We start from the raw sequence: 17627 nt of genomic DNA on the forward strand, positions 1-17627 counted from the left end.
ACACATTTGCCTGAATCACTCAGGATCCAATATATTTGCCTGAAACGCTCAGGGTTTTTTCCAGCAGTATCCAGTGGTTCCTGTTTACCCGGTTCGGGTTCCGCATGTTTGAATCCCTGATTGCATTGGATCCGGGTTCATCACGGGGGTTTGGACATGGTCATCCATTATCTCGACAACTGTTGTTACATCAGGTATTGTACTCTGCTCCCACTCAAGCGGCATTCTCCTGTTCATGGCTACGTCATGGTTTTGCTCAATCTCACCTGGGCAGTCTGCACCCTGATCCCTGATCATCAAGGTACCTAAGGGCGTCCCCTCGGGCTGGGCTAGTTGCTCCAGCTTTTCGCCAGGCTTGAGGCCCCGTGGCGGCCGCCAAGCTGGCTAAGATCCAGGCCGCCGTTTCATCCGCGGCTTCTCCCAAGGTCCTGTCCAAGTGGGAGCTCCAGTCCCTGTTAGGGTTCCTCAACTGTGCATTTACGATCATGCCCAGGGCAGGTCTTTCACTTCCCGGCTCCTCAGTCTCCAAAAAAAAAAAAAAAAAAAACACCCATCCTCGGGGGAGGTAGACGAGGTGACGTTTTTCATGGCTTTTGTAGCCCATTGCCACACGCACCGCCACCTGTCATTTAAACACCATCAAGCTGTATTTGGCCGGCATTCAATACCATCGGATGCTCGGCGACCCCTCTGCCAAATCCATTTTCGTATCAGGCCATCAAAGCCACCCTCAGGGTTAGCGCGGGGGTCCAGGTGCGTAGGCAACCAGTGTCAGGCGAGCTTTCCGCAGATTGTCCGTAGCCCTAGACGGTCTCCCTTTTGGGCACTCCGCAAGCATCATCACCAAAGCAGCCATGTACCTAGGGTTCCATGGGTTCTTAGACCCATCTCGCCTGGCATTCGGTCCACTTCATACTGTCCATCCCAGCCACCAAGTCCAATCAGGCTGGTCCTCCCACCGAGGTAGAGTTCTTCCCTACGGCCAACTGTTGGTGTACTATCAAGGTGCTCTAGGAGCTCCTGGCCTCCCTCCAGTCTCCCGCTTTAGACGACCCGTTGCTCCCGGTCAACGGTAAGCCCCTTTCTTCGACCCTGTTCGTCTCCAATATCCGCACCCTAGCCGCAGGATTGGGGTACAACCCTAGCACGATATCCGGGCACTCCTTTCGTATAGGGGCCGCTTCCGCAGCATCTAGTCATCAGGTACCGGCGCACGTCATCCGCAAGATGGGTCGTTGGCGGTCGTCCTGCTTCGCAAGGTACAGTCCGAATCCACGGGCTGAGATCTCCAGAGCCTTTTGTTCTTTGGCATTATAGGTCACACAATGCTTCAATAAATGCTTCATACCTTGCAACGTGCCAGTTCTCTTTTTGCCCACTTATTTAGGCCTTACCTCGTCACTGGCGCCGGGCACACTGCAGTGGGGTCGCCAATGACAGACACTCAGACTCTGGGGGTTTAAAGTTTAGATCATGCTTTAATTTTTCATCAAGCACAACACAATCGCAGTGTATCTAAGTTTACTGTCACCTGAGTGAAGCCACAGCACATAAAGCATAACACAACACATCAAATAAAAACCTGCCCGTCTGGGCGCTGCCTTTACAGAGGACTTCTCTCTTTTACCTATGCCGTCAGGAGATCTGGCTTTGCACAGTCAGACAGCACCATGCTCTGAGTCTCTAACCCTGTCCGAGGCCTCTATTAATTCCCCAGTAATGATCCCACTAGAGACATCTGGGATCTCTTCAGGCTAGGGAAAGTGATCTACTGGATTTGGGGAGAGAGTGACATATCCCACTGCCAAACCTATATGCCACTCCATTAGAATCCAGCCCATGAATTCTTAAACAACCTGTCTTAGCAAACTATGCTTTGCTGAGGCAACACAGATTTCTAAAATTGACTCTGATATCTCCGTTATCTTGTGACAAAAGCAATTGAAATCCATTGAAAAGTTAATGAACTTCTTGCCATCCTTTACTTCACGGGTTAACCATCAAGTTTAGCTCTGCTGCATGATAGTGGTATAGATATAAAAACATTTGCAGATAGCAGAGTAGGAGAACCCCTGTCTTATTCCCAAAAATAAAATGTGAGAGCACCCATCATAATCACTATCTTAGCAATAGAGATGTCCTCAGAGTCCCTATACCTGGTGGAGCCTTCGAAAGGTCAAGTAGAAGATACAGTGATTTCAGATATAACTAGTGCCAAAAAACTAGAGAGAGTAATGATAAATGTGTTGGGGCACTGCCCCACCCATGTAAAAAAAAAAAGAAGGTGTTTAGCACTGTTAAAAATAAAGTAAAAATGTTTGCACAAAATAAGGTTTAAGCTAAAAATCATGAATTCTGGTGCCCATTATCCCCATACAGCAATAAGTGGTTATTTGATTACATGTATGGCAGATGTTGACGATGCAGAAACTGCCTTGACAAACTATTCAAATCATGTTCCAATCCATAGAAAAAAGAGAACACAACATCTACAGATATAGCAGGGGTAACACACACACTCTTAACTCATCGCTTTATCTCAAACCAAATTTGCTATTGAAAAGCAATTGTTTAATGCATTTAGTTTAGATAACATGTCTCATAAAGCATGTGTGTTAACCCTGCTACATCCGTACACTTTTTTTTATCTCCTCCGATGTTTCCTCTTATTATTTCCAGTAATTGTATTTTACATGGGATTTTGTAGGACTTTTCATCGTCTCATCTTCTCTCCATTCAGGTTCCTACAATATAGGATCTACTCAGTGGAGATCTTCTATATAAGATCCTTCTCCTGATTGACCCGTCAAGGATGGATAGGGACAAGATGGCGGAGAGTATAATAAATCTCACCCTAGAGATCCTCCTCCGGCTTACTGGAGAGGTGAGAGATTCTGATGATGTCACGTTACATCATCTTATCTATGTTACTAACAGATGGACATGACTGGAGAGGTGAGGGACTCTGGAGATGTATGGAGTGATATTTATACTGTGTCTCTCCATAACCAGGACTACACAGTAGTGAAGAAGACCTCTAGTGAGCGCTGTCAGGCCCCCGTGTCTGAAGGATGGGGAAGAACCCTAAGCCCAATCATGGGGCCTCGACTTCAACCCCTGATACATGAGGAAATCAATAGAGAGAAGATCCTAGAACTCACCAACAAGATGATTGAGCTGCTGACTGGAGAGGTGACACTGCTGGGAATGCTGGGACATTATACAGGAACGCTGTGAAGGGATCTGAGTGATGACTGTATTATTGTGTTGTCAGGTTCCTATAAGGTGTCAGGATGTCACCGTCTATTTCTCCATGGAGGAGTGGGAGTATTTAGAAGGACACAAAGATCTGTACAAGGACGTCATGATGAAGGATCACTGGCCCCTCACATCACCAGGTAATAGACATGACTAGTCCAGGGATGGCACTGCTGCAGCCGGACACTTCCTCTGCCAGTCAGGGGAATGTCAGCTCCAGTAAGCAGGGGACCAGGAGAGCAGGGCAGGCCAGACAGGTGCTGGTAGTGGGAGACTCCATTATTAGGGGAACAGATAGGGCGATCTGTCACAAAGACCGGGATCGCCGAACAGTGTGCTGTCTTCCTGGCGCTAGAGTTCGACACATCGCGGATCGGGTTGACAGATTACTGGGAGGGACCGGAGAAGATCCAGCGGTCATGGTCCATATCGGAACCAATGACAAAGTTAGAGGTAGGTGGAGAGTCCTTAAAAATGATTTCAGGGATTTAGGTCAAAAGCTTAGGTCAAGGACCTCAAAGGTAGTATTTTCCGAAATACTGCCTGTACCACGAGCCACACAAGAAAGGCAGTGGGAGATTTGGGAGATTAGGGAGATTAAAAAGTGGCTCAAGAACTGGTGTAGGAAGGAGGGGTTTGGGTTCCTGGAGAACTGGGCCGACTTCTCTATCGGCTACAGGGTCTATCGTAGGGACGGGCTGCACCTCAATGGGGAAGGGGCAGCTGTGCTGGGGAGAAAGATGGCTAGAAGGTTGGAGGAGTGTTTAAACTAGGGACTGGGGGGGAGGGAAATTACATTATAGGAGGGGAAGATAGGGCAGATGGAGACCGGGGGCAAGGTAGTGGGACTGGGGGAGGAATGGAAGGAGGGACATGAACAGTTCAGAAGGAAAGGTGTAGGGTAAAAAATATACATAAACCTCTCAAATGTATGTATACTAATGCCAGAAGCCTGACTAATAAAACTGGTGAACTGGAATTAGTGATGTGTGAGGAGAACTATGACATAGTGGGAATAACTGAGACATGGCTGGATGATAGCTATGACTGGGCGGTCAATGTACAAGGTTACAGTCTGATTAGAAAGGATCATCAAAACCGGAGAGGGGGAGGGGTCTGCCTTTATGTAAAGTCCTGTCTAAAGCCCACAGTCCGAGAAGATATAAGTGAGGGACATGAACATGTGGAGTCACTGTGGGTAGAGATACATGGAGCTAAAAACAACAATAAATTACTAATAGGAGTTTACTATAAACCACCTTATATACCAGAGTCCACAGAAAATCTACTACTAAACGAGATAGACAAGGCGGCAAATCATAATGAGGTGCTTATTATGGGGGACTTCAACTACCCAGATATAGACTGGGAAACTGAAACTTGTATATCTCATAAGGGAAACAGGTTCTTGGCAATAACCAAAGACAATTACCTCTCCCAACTGGTTCAGGACCCGACTAGAGGGACGGCCATACTGGACTTAGTATTAACCAATAGACCTGACAGAACAACAGACGTGCAGCTTGGGGGACGCCTGGGAAATAGTGACCATAAAGTAATAACCTTCCAATTATCATTCAAAAGAGCGTTTCTACAGGGAGGAACAAAAATACCAACTAAGAGAGGCCATAGGCCTAACTAACTGGGACAAAGTCCTCAAAAATAAAAATACAGCCACAAAATGGGATATCTTTAAAAGCATCCTAAAATCTCATTGTGAGAGGTACATACCGTATGGGAATAAAAGGTTAAGGAACAAAAAGAAACCAATGTGGATAAATAGAACTGTAAAGAAAGCAATAAATGACAAAAAGAAAGCATATAAATCACTAAAACAGGAGGGTAGCATAGAATATGTAAAAAAAACTAATAAAAGCTAACTAGAGACTGAGAGATTAATTGCCAAAGAGAGTAAAACTAACCCTAAAATGTTCTTCAATTATATAAATGGTGAAAAGTATAAATCTGAAGGTGTCGGCCCTTTAATGAGTAATGACGGGGGAGTCGCAGAGAGCGACGAGGAGAAAGCAAAGCTGTTAAATATTTTTTTCTCCAATGTATTCACTGAGGAAAATAAACTGTCAGATGACATGCAGAATGCAAAAATAAATTCTTCATTAAAAGTGTCCTGTCTGACCCAGGAAGAAGTACATCAGCGACTTAAAAAGATTAAAATAGACAAATCGCCAGGACCGGATGGCATACACCCCCGTATCCTAAGGGAATTAAGTAATGTCATAGCCAGACCCTTATTTCTGATATTTGCAGACTCTATACTGACAGGGAATGTTCCACAGGATTGGCGCATGGCAAATGTGGTGCCAATATTCAAAAAGGGTCCAAAAACAGAGCCTGGAAACTATAGGCTGGTAAGTTTAACATCTGTTGTGGGTAAACTGTTTGAAGGTTTTCTGAGAGATGCTATCTTAGAGCATCTCAACGGAAATAAGCAAATAACGCCATATCAGCATGGCTTCACGAGGGATCGGTCATGTCAAACTAATTTTAATCAGTTTCTATGAGGAGGTAAGTTCTAGACTTGACAGCGGCAAATCAATGGATGCCGTATATGTGGACTTCTCCAAAGCATTTGACACTGTACCACATAAAAGGTTAGTATATAAAATAAGAATGCTCGGATTGGAAGAAAACGTCTGTAAGTGGGTAAGTAACTGGCTGAGTGACAGAAAACAGAGGGTGGTTATTAATGGTACACACTCAGATTGGGTCACTGTCACTAGTGGGGTACCTCAGGGGTCAGTAATGATCTTGTAGAAGGCTTGCATTGTAAAGTGTCAATTTTTGCAGATGACACTAAACTGTGTAAAGTAATTTACACTGAAGAGGACAGCATACTACTACAGAGGGATCTGGATAGAATGGAGGCTTGGGCAGATAAGTGGCAGATGAGGTTTAACACTGACAAATGTAAGGTTATGCACATGGGAAGGAATAATGCAAGTCACCCGTACATACTAAATGATAAAACACTCGGTAACACTGACATGGAAAAGGATCTAGGAATTTTAATAAACAGCAAACTAAGCTGCAAAAACCAGTGTCAGGCAGCTGCTGCCAAGGCCAATAAGATAATGGGTTGCATCAGAAGGGGCAAAGATGCCCGTGATAAGAACATAGTCCTACCACTTTACAAATCGCTAGTCAGACCACACATGGAGTACTGTGTACAGTTCTGGGCTCCTGTAAACAAGGCAGACATAGCAGAGCTGGAGAGGGTCCAGAGGAGGGCAACTAAAGTAATAACTGGAATGGGGCAACTACAGTACCCTGAAAGATTATCAAAATTAGGGTTATTCACTTTAGAAAAAAGACGACTGAGGGGAGATCTAATTACTATGTATAAATATATCAGGGGTCAGTACAGAGATCTATCCCATCATCTATTTATCCCCAGGACTGTGACTGTGATGAGGGGACATCCTCTACGTCTGGAGGAAAGAAGGTTTGTACACAAACATAGAAGAGGATTCTTTACGGTAAGAGCAGTGAGACTATGGAACTCTCTGCCCGAGGAGGTGGTGATGGTGAACCCACTAAAAGAGTTCAAGAGAGGCCTGGATGTATTTCTGGAGTGTAATAATATTACAGGCTATAGCTACTAGAGAGGGGTCGTTGATCCAGGGAGTTATCTGATTGCCTGATTGGAGTCGGGAAGGAATTTTTTATTCCCCTAAAGTGGGGAAAATTGGCTTCTACCTCACAGGTTTTTTTTTTGCCTTCCTCTGGATCAACTTTTAGGATGACAGGCCGAACTGGATGGACAAATGTCTTTTTTCGGCCTTATGTACTATGTTACTATGTAAATACACACGTCCTCTCATTATCTGTATGTAAGGAATGAATTCAGTCACTGGATGTGTTTCCTACAGTTAAGGAAAAGAGAAGAACACCAGAGAGATGTCCCAGTCCTCTTCTTCTCCAGGATGGTTCAGAAGAACATCACAATGTCCCACAGGAGGATCAGGTAGATGGAGATAAGTTCTCATGAAATGTCCCCTATGATCTGTAGAAGGCTGTGAAGATCTTGTGTTCAGTCCTGTTTTATCCACCAGTATTATATGTTTTATCCTTGTATAATGAGAAAGGTGGAGATGGCAGGATTACAGCTGACCATAGACGTTACATGTTCTCTGGAGCTTCTCACAGTTTTCTGGTTATGGAGACTTCTGGTCAGTGTAAGGCTGAATTCACAAGTCCATGGAACACGGTCCGTGAGATACCGGACTGGCATCCTGCTTAGTGCAGGAGCGCATGGCGTCATTGGTTGCTATGACGCTGTGCGCTTTGTGCCGCAGTACATAGCAACCAATGACGCCGTGCGCTCCTGCACTTAGCAGGATGCCAGTCCGGTATCTCACGGACCGTGTTCCACGGTCGTGTGAATTCAACCTAAGGAACCAACAGGTTGGATTTATACAAGAGACCTGCAGATATTTATACAAGAGACCCGCAGATATAACTCCTGCTGTCATTTTTGGTTGTCATTCTAATTATTGATCTTTTCTGGTCATATAAAACCTTCCACACAAGTTCTCCAACTGTCTGATGACTTCTACAATATTTGTTTCACAGTTTGTGAATCTGGGTGAAGATCTGAACATTATATATGTTACAGAGACAGATGTGAGTGGTAATGAGCAGAGTATAGAGGACATTCCTACAGATAACTACCCAGGTGAGTAGTAACCACTAGATTAAGCAGAGAGACTCGCAGATTCTACTCCTTCACTGTATAAAATAATATTATGTTAAAGTTTTTAAGCTCTGTGTTTTGCCGCAGGGCAAAAGGGGCAGCTGCCCCGGGCCCAGTTGCTCCTGGGGGCCCAAGGCAGCTCCGTTTCCAAAATCCCACATTCACTTGTCTATGCAAGCGAGCGGCGTGTGGCTCGCTCAGGGCCGCCATCAGGGGGGTAAAGCCTATACCCCAGTAAGGGGCCCGGCCGGTCCCGAGACGTATATATATATTTTTTTTGTGTCAGCGTTTTCAAGCGCCGCCTGTCACGGAACCATGAACCAGACGTACAACAAGAGATAAGTGAAAATAAGAAGGCTTTATTGAAAATAAAGCTGTAAAGCAAAAGTCCAAACGAATGGTGAAACCGAAGCAGAGTCTTTGAGAGGCCAGAGATCAGGAACCAGAAGGGTAGTCAGACGAAGCCAGGATCAGGAACCAGCAGGGTAGTCAGACGAGGCCAGGATCAGGAACCAGCAGGGTAGTCAGACGAAGCCAGGATCAGGAACCAGAAGCAGCAGCAGTCTTAGAAGCATGTGAACACAGGAGGACCAAGCAAGGAACTGAAGCCACAGACCTCCTATATATATGAGCTAGGCATCCAGCTCCTCCCAGTGGGAAGGAAGAGCCGCAGGGTGGAAGGCTACAAGAAACCCAGAAACCAAGATGGCCACCAGCACATGTCAAACGAAGGAGAACAGCAAGAAGGTAAGACCATGGACAGTACCTCCCCCTCAAGGGCCCCTCCTCCGTGGAGCAAAAAACGGTTTTCTGAGGGAAGCGTGCGTGAAGGCTCGAGCAAGGCAGGAGCATGGACATCTGCGGAGGGAACCCAGGAACGCTCCTCTTGGACCATAACCACGCCAATGGACCAAAAACTGCACCGACCGCGGACCAGGCGTGAGTCCAGGATATTGCTCACCTCATACTCCTCATGATTGCCCACTCGGACCGGACGAGGCCGAGGAACCGAGGAAGTGAAACGATTACACACCAGTGGCTTCAACAGGGAGACATGAAACACGTTAGAGATCCGCATGCCAGGAGGAAGCGCAAGGGCATAGGCTACCGGGTTTACCCTGCGAAGCACTCGGAAGGGACCAACAAAGCGAGGCGCCAGCTTGGGAGTGGGCACTCGAAGGTTGAGGTTGCGGGTGGACAACCATACACGGTCTCCGACCTGTAGGAAGGAGCAGGCCGCTCGTCTCGATCAGCCTGGAGTCTCTGGCGCTGCGCAGAGGCCTCAAGGGACTTCTGGATCTGTACCCAAGAAGCACGTAGGACGGAAAGGTGATCCTCCACAGCCCGGAATATCCTGGGAGAGAATACCTCCGGTAACACGGCAGTTTGGAACCCATAATTGGCCATGAAGGGAGACGTCCCAGAGGAAGAGTTCACCGCCGTGTTCCTGGCAAACTCAGCCCAAGGCAGGAGGTCAACCCAATTGTCTTGGTGATCGGAGACATAGCAACGAAGGAATGCTCCAAGGCCTGATTGGATCGTTCTGCGGCCCCATTGGACTGAGGGTGGTAGGCCGAGGAGAAGGAGAGATGAATCCCCAACTGGGAGCAAAAGGCGCGCCAGAACCTGGACACAAACTGACTCCCCGATCCGACACAATCTCCTTGGGCAAACCGTGCAACCGGAAGACCTCCCTGGCAAAAATCGTGGCCAACTCTTGTGCAGAGGGTAACTTCTTGAGAGGGAACACAGTGGCACATTTTGGAAAACCGATCCACAATCATGAGAATGACCGTATGGCCTCGGGATGCAGGGAGGTCCACAATGAAATCCATCCCCAGGTGTGACCATGGGCGCTCGCCCGGTGGCTATGGGTTGCAGAAGGCCCAACGGAAGGTGCCGAGGGGACTTACTCTGGGCACAAACGGAGCATGCCGCTACATATGCGGCGATGTCGGAACGTAGGGAAGGCCACCAGAACAGACGTGAAACAGCCCAGGACAGCTGATTCTTTCCAGGATGCCCTGCGGTCTTGGAGTTATGGTAGGTTTCGCAACAACCGAGTGCGCAACTCCTCAGGCACAAAACATCTGCGTTGGGTCTCCCAGAGGGAGCACCAGATTGAGCCGCCAAAATCTGCTCACCCAGGGGAGAGGTCAGGCTGGTGCGAATGGCGGCCAGGATCTGATTCGGAGGTATGACCGAAGTCTGAATCGACTCCTCCCTGGACAGCTCGGAGTACTGCCGTGATAGGGCATCCGCCCTGATGTTCTTGGAACCGGGTAGGTAGGAGACCACGTAATTAAAACGTGACAAGAACAGAGCCCATCTGGCCTGACGTGGTGTCAATCTCTTGGCCTCAGAAAGGTAGGTCAGATTCTTATGGTCCGTCAGGATGAGAACCGGAACCACCGAACCCTCGAGCAAGTGCCTCCATTCTTTAAGGGCCTGCACGATGCCAATAACTCCCTGTCACCAATCTGATAGTTGCACTCCGCGGAAGACAGTTTCCGGGAGTAAAACCCACAAGGAAGCAGAGGACCCTCTGGTGTTCTACGCTGAGACAGAAGGGCGCCTACTCCCGTCTCAGACGCGTCCACCTCGAGGACAAAGGGCAACCCAGGGTTGGGATGCGACAGAATCGGAGCCGACACAAAAGCGGACTTTAGGGGCCTCAAAAGCTCGGATGGCCTCGAGCGGCCAGACCTGGGAATTACTGCCCTTCCTGGTCAGATCCGTGAGAGGCTTGGCCAGCATGGAAAAGTCCCTGATGAACTTCCGATAATAATTGGCGAAGCCCAAAAAGCGCTGCAGGGAACGAAGACCACTGGGCTGGGGCCACTGTAAGACAGCCGAAACCTTCTCAGGATCCATGGAGAACCCCTCAGCGGAAATGATGTAACCTAAGAAGGTTTACCTGGGATTCGGTGAAATTCGCATTTTCTCAGCTTACCGAACAGCTTGTTCTGGTCGTAACCGTTGCAACACTCGTCTGACATCCAGAATGTGGGCCTCCATGGATTCAGAATATACCAAGATGTCATCCAAATAGACCACCACACACTGCTGCAACAGGTCACGGAAAACATCGTTGATGAATTCCTGAAAGACTGCGGGCGCATTGCACAACCCAAAGGGGCATAACCAAGGATTCATAATGACCGGTCCTGGTGTTAAACGCGGTCTTCCACTCATCGCCCGCCTTGATCCTTACCAGGTTATATGCCGCCCTCAGGTCGAGTTTGGTAAAGACCGTGGCCCCTTTAAGGCGATCGAACAGCTCAGAAATCAAGGGTATCGGGTAAGCGTTCTTGATCGTGATGCGATTGAGACCCCTGTAATCGATGCAAGGCCTCAACTCACCGCCCTTCTTTTTCACAAAGAAAAATCCAGCCCCTGCCGGGGACGAGGATTTGCGAATGTGTCCGCGTGAAAGCGCCTCCCTCACGTACTCCTCCATGGCCTCATTCTCCGCTACCGACAGTGGATAGACTTTGCCACGAGGAGGAACGGCACCAGGTTGTAACTCTATGGCACAATCGTATGGGCGGTGCGGAGGTAGGGCAACCGCGCGCACCTTATCGAATACATCCCGGTACTCCTCGTATTCAGGAGGCAACAGAGAGTCCGAGGAAGTACACAGCAACTTGACAGACCCATGGATGCAACTAGCCCCACACTGCGGTGACCACGAGAGGATCTCGGCCGATCTCCAATCGAAAGTCGGATTATGCTTCTGGAGCCAGGGGTACCCCAAGACCACCGAGTAGTGTGGAGACGAAATAACCTGGAGGCAGACCGACTCTCTGTGAACGGCACCAATGGCTATCCCCACTGGAAGGGTCTCATGAGTCACGTGTGACGACAGAAGGGGTCTGCCGTCTATCGCCTCAAGAGCCAGTGGGGAACCTCGAGCCTGCAGAGGAATGGAATTGGCGGCAGCGAACACACTATCAATGAACAAACCACCATCACCAGAGTCCACCAACGCCTGGGTCGTCACCGAGCCCCCGACCCAGGAGAGGACAACAGTGATCAGTGGTTTGTCAACACAGGAAACCGGGGACGAGGAGACTCCACCCAAGATCTGCCCCCGACAGGATCTCAGGTACGAGCGTTTCCCGGACGGTTCGGACATGCCAACCGAAAATGCCCACCGAGACCACAGTACATGCATCGGCCCTCGCGTCTCCGGAGTACCCTCTCCCCCTCGGACAGGCGAGCAAACCCAGCTGCATGGGTTCAACCCCCAGACAAGTCATCCCCAGGAGGCGTGGAGGAGAGGGGAGGCACGGGTGGGACAGCAAACGTAGCGCCAATCTGTTAGAAGACCTCCGCAGGCTCTCCTTAAAGGAAGGTCTCTCCCTGAGTCTGGTGTCAATCAAAATCAGGAAATAAATAAGAGACTCGAGCTCCACTGGTAGGTCCTTAGCTGCAACCTCATCCTTCAAGGCATCCGAGAGACCATGAGAGAAAGCAGCGACCAGAGCCTCATTATTCCAGCCCACCTCTGCTGCCAGGGTACGAAACTCAATGGCGTATTCAGCTACGGATCGTGAACCCTGTCTGATGGACATAAGGAGCTTCGCAGCAGAGGCAGCACGAGCCGGCACATCGAATACCTTCCGAAGAGAAGCAACAAAACCGAAAAACTCGGCAACCACCGGATTGTTGTTCTCCCATAAAGGGCTGGCCCAGACCAAGGCCTTGTCCGAGAGCAGCGAGATCAAGAAGCCCACCTTTGATCTCTCAGTAGGAAAGGCATGTGGCAGCAACTCGAAATAAATGCCCACCTGGTTAAGGAAACCTCGGCACTGAGTTGGCTCTCCCCCAAAGCGCTGTGGAAGAGGGGCAGAAACCGGTCATACCCCGAAACACCGCAGGCGCAACAACAGGTGTCGGGGTAGACTCTGGCGCAACAACCGGAGCGGCAGTAGGAGCGACAACCGACCCATCGGCAACGGGAGCGAAATGAGCCGTGCGTTCAAGCAGGGTTTGCAACGCCACAGCGAACCGACCCAACAGGTGATCCTGCTGATCAAGTCTGGCAACCAGCATGGGTAGCGAGGATGGCCCTGTACCGTCAGAACTCATGGCTTGTCCTAATGTCACGAACCATGAACCAGACGTACAAACAAGAGATAAGTGAAAATAAGAAGGCATTTATTGAAAATAAAGCTGTAAAGCAAAAGTCCAAACGAATGGTGAAACCGAAGCAGAGTCTTTGAGAGGCCAGAGATCAGGAACCAGAAGGGTAGTCAGACGAAGCCAGATCAGGACCAGCAGGGTAGTCAGACGAGCCAGGATCAGAACCAGCAGGGTAGTCAGAACGAAGCCAGGATCAGGAACCAGAAGCAGCAGCAGTCTTAGAAGCATGTGAACACAGGAGGACCAGCAAGGAACTGAAGCCACAGACCTCCTATATATATGAGCTAGGCATCCAGCTCCTCCCAGTGGGAAGGAGGAGCCGCAGGGTGGGAAGGCTACAAGAAACCGCAGAAACCAAGATGGCCGCCAGCACATGTCAAACGAAGGAGAACAGCAAGAAGGTAAGACCATGACACCGCCCAGCTCATCAATATTCACTTGGCTGGGGCGGCTTCTGCTGTCCCCGACGCTCCGAGATCCCGCGCATGCCCAATAGAAAGCTATGGACATCGGTTTCACTTGCAGCTTTCTGGCATGCGCGGATACCTTGCCCGGCACCACCAGTGGCCACATGGTACAGCGCCCTGCGTCCCATAAACATCTCTGAGGTGGCTGCAGCTGCGCCGGCGCCGGCTTTGTGAAATTGTGATCACAGCCACTACATGTCTTGCTGCAGAAGCCGCCCAGCGAAGTGAATATTGATGAGCTGGGCGGTGCTTGAAAACGACGGTTGGGGCTGGCTGGGCACAAGTGGAGCTGAAAGCCGCGCCTTGGGCGCAAAGGAGAGCGATTCTATCAGGTTATCAAACATGATTTTACTTTATTATAAGGTGGACAGGGGGTAGTACTTATATGTTTTTAATACACATTAGAAGACCTATGCCGGCATATATATAGCTAAAAATGCTTATTAGGCCTGACAGTGTCCCTTTTAAAGTTAAATTACTGTCTGGAGGATACCGATTACAGTTTATAAATGTATACTACTGTAGCTGGGGTAGGGGGATATATGGATGAATGGCACTGTTATAGGGAGGGGGATCCGTGGAGGACACTGTTATGGGGGGGGTCTGTGTATGACACTTGTGGGGGGGATCTGTGGATGACACTGTAATGAGGGGGGATCTGTGGCACTGTTATGGGGAGAGAGGATCTGTGGATGACACTGTTTATGGAGGAGGATCTGTGGATGACACTGGTATGAGGAGGGATCTGTGGATGACACATAGCATAGGATGCTATATACGGTATGTGTCATCCACAGATCCCCCTCCATAACAGTGCCATCCACAGATCTCCCATAACAGTGTCATCCACAGATCCCCCATAACAGTGTGTCATCCACAGATCCCCCATAACAGTGTGTCATCCACAGATCCCCCATAAAGTGTAACTGCATTTTAAATTTTTTTTTTTGCTAAAGTGTAGGGCAAGTGATAGGTAACATTTTTAGAATATAGTTTATTTAGCCAAAACGTTTAATCTTAGTATAAAACTGTGGCTGAAATGGTCCTTAGCAGCGCTCTCTGAAATGAGCGTTGCTAAGGGCCACCAGTAAAAGGGGAGACGGGCTGTGCGGGAGCTGTGCTTCTGCCTCCCGTGCTCCCCCGGTGGCCACAGGCGTCTTAAAATCTAATGCTCGGGTAAACTAACTAACCTGCCTTCCCTGCGATAATAACTCAAGAAGACGGATGGACCTTAGCATTTCAGGGGGCCCCAAGGAAATTCTTGCCCAGGGTCCAATCAATATTAAAGACGGCCCCGACAGTGAGGAACAGAAGTATTTGAACACCCTGCGATTTTGCAAGATCTCCCACTTAGAAATCATGGAGGGGTCTGAAATTCACATTCTAGGTGCATTCCCACTCTGAGAGACAGAATAAAATAAAAAAATCAGGAAATCACATTGTATCATTTTTAAAGAATTTATTTGTCTTTCTGGCTCTCAAAGAACGTAAGTATTTGAACACCTGAGAAACAGCAAGAATTCTGGCTCTCAAAGACCTGTTACTGTGCCTTCAAAAAGTCCACCTCTACTCCACTCATTAATCTAACTTAGTAGCATCTGTCTGAGCTCTTTAAATACCCCTGTCCACCCCACAGTCAGATATGTGGGCAGGAAACAAAAATATGCAACCATTAAGCTGCTTGTGTAGATTCACGCCTTGCCAAGTTGCTGGTGTTGCAGTCACTGCCATACTACTTAGTGTATTCCACTGTCTTTAGGCAACTGATGGCATATGCTAAGCCTCAATGGAATATACCTAGCCACCATTATTTCTCATGGAAATTCGTCCCTGCTGTTTACTCTCACGTGTCAGAGAATATGGGTCATCATATGTGCATGATGCAGACCACCATAATATTAATAAAAAAATAAAATAATAAGTTAGTAAACACAAGGTGAATAGTGTAGAAATAATTAAAAAGTGATGAAAAATAAAAAAAAATCATTAGAAATAATTCATAATTGTATCTTTACAACATGCTGTTTAAGGGTACTTTCACACGTTTTTCTTTTCCAGCATAGAGTTCTGTCACAAGGGCTCTATACCGGAAAAGAACTGATCAGTTTTATCCCCATGCATTCTGAATGGAGAGTAATCCGTTCAGAATGCATCAGGATGTCTTCAGGTCAGTCTTTTTGACTGATCAGGCAAAAGATAAAACCTCAGCATGCTACGGTTTTATCTCAGGCCAAAAAAACTGAAGACTTGCCTGAATGCCGGATCTGGCATTTTTTTTCCATGGGAATGTATTAGTGCCGGATCCGGCATTCAAAAAGAGGTGAAAAAAATAAATGCCGGATCCGTTTTGCCGGATGACACCGGAAAAACTGATCCGGGATTTCAATGCATTTTTCTGATTGATCAGGCATTTTTAAGACTGATCAGGATCCTGATCAGTCTTACAAATGCCATCAGTTGGCATACGTTTTGCCGGAACTGCTTTGCGGATCACTCTGCCGCAAGTGTGAAAGTAGCCTAACATAGAATCTAATAAAAGTAAAATGAATTATAGATCATTTATATATACAAGGCTGTCATCTGAAAGAAAAAAAAAAAAAACACAGTTCATTGTATTTTATCATTTCCATCTAATGGACAATCACAGTACCGATCCACACCCATCTGTTCATTAAGGCCACTAGGGATTCTAGTGTTTAGTTCAGTAATCCACTTAGACTTAATTTGAGCAAGCCTTCTCATCCTGTCTCCACCTGCGGAGCCCAAGTAAATCTGGTCAATAGTCCTCCTACATCATCCATATGTTTTTGACATAAAATGTTTCGATATTGATTTTAGCTTAATCCGCTCCATCTCATCGATATATTCCATGGCACTAGCCCCTTTGATATCATGTATATGTTCAAGTACTCTAATTCTAAGCTATCTCTGAGTCATCCCAATATATTTAATTCCACATACCGTATATGCCGGCGTATAAGACGACCCCCAACTTTTACACTGAAAATATAGAGTTTGGGATATACTCGCCGTATAAGACTACCCCTTTTTCAACACACAGCAGTACATTACTGCATCCCACCACCATCCCTGGGTACCTCTGCCATCCCTGAATCCCACCACCATCCCTGGGTACCACTGCCATCCCTGCATCCCACCACCATCCCTGCATCCCACCACCATCCCTAGATACCACTGCCATCCCTGCATCCCACCACCATCCCTAGGTACCACCGCCATCCCATGGTATCACCACCATCCCTGCATCCCACCACCTTCCTTGTCCTCCCTCCCTGCCTCCCAGACCCTAAACATGTGCCACCTATACCCTGAACATGTTTTTGTTATGTTATTCTTCATATTCACATTCACATATGCACATCTGCGCCGCACTTAGATACGCCGCACGGAGATCTCGCACATGCGCAGGAGCGAGATGCGAGCGGCCGTGAGGATCCCGTGTATCCACGCTCGCCGCATGAAATCTCGCACATGCGTAGGAGCGAGATGCGAGCGGCCGGGAGGATGGTGGTACAAGGAGCATACAAGGTACAGAGCAGGGGGGAGGCATACAAGGTACAGAGCAGGGGGCGGTATACAAGGTACAGCGCGGGGGGGCATATGCCGTGGGTTACATCGCAGCTCTCAGCTGCTGGGGATACAAGGCAATAGCCCGGGCTCTCTCTGTTGATAATTCGGGCGTCCCGGCACTGCAGCGCCCGCCATACCTGGCGTATAAGACGACCCCCGACTTTTGAGAAGATTTTCATGTGTTAAAAAGTAGTCTTATACGCAGGAATATACAGTAATTTTCAGATACAATCGGATCTGAAAAATAATCGTTAGTAATCATGTACTTACAGGCTGAACAGTTCCATTTTGGGCTTTTTGAATTGAAAATATATTTAGATGCCAGTGGAACGTAATGACTCTTGATAAGTAGATCACCTAAATTTTTACTACTTTTAGCATTTTCCAAGATCTAGTGTGATGAAAGCCAGACTCTTACCTACCCGACTGCATTGAACTAAGCCATTTAC

General features: G+C 47.9%; 4 protein-coding genes and 1 long non-coding RNA gene across 11 annotated transcripts in view; 3 read left to right on the top strand and 2 right to left on the bottom strand.

Moving 5' to 3' along the window:
• LOC121004457 (oocyte zinc finger protein XlCOF6-like) overlaps positions 1–17627 on the bottom strand; it is a 1031731-nt gene that overhangs the window by 729680 nt on the left and 284424 nt on the right. The gene's annotated exons all lie outside the window — the stretch shown is intronic.
• The window catches only part of LOC121004526 (gastrula zinc finger protein XlCGF66.1-like), an 818554-nt gene that overhangs the window by 443599 nt on the left and 357328 nt on the right, over positions 1–17627 (bottom strand). The gene's annotated exons all lie outside the window — the stretch shown is intronic.
• The window catches only part of LOC121004478 (oocyte zinc finger protein XlCOF7.1-like), a 1216478-nt gene that overhangs the window by 123653 nt on the left and 1075198 nt on the right, over positions 1–17627 (top strand). The gene's annotated exons all lie outside the window — the stretch shown is intronic.
• The window catches only part of LOC121004279 (gastrula zinc finger protein XlCGF57.1-like), a 58986-nt gene that overhangs the window by 34166 nt on the left and 7193 nt on the right, over positions 1–17627 (top strand). The gene's annotated exons all lie outside the window — the stretch shown is intronic.
• On the top strand, positions 2826–3325 carry LOC121004535. Its single transcript, XR_005779729.1, has 3 exons — positions 2826–2884; positions 3013–3192; positions 3275–3325. It is a non-coding gene; the product is annotated as an uncharacterized LOC121004535 (long non-coding RNA).

This window comes from Bufo bufo, chromosome 6 (genome assembly GCF_905171765.1).
Source record: "Bufo bufo chromosome 6, aBufBuf1.1, whole genome shotgun sequence".
Lineage (NCBI taxonomy): Eukaryota > Metazoa > Chordata > Amphibia > Anura > Bufonidae > Bufo > Bufo bufo.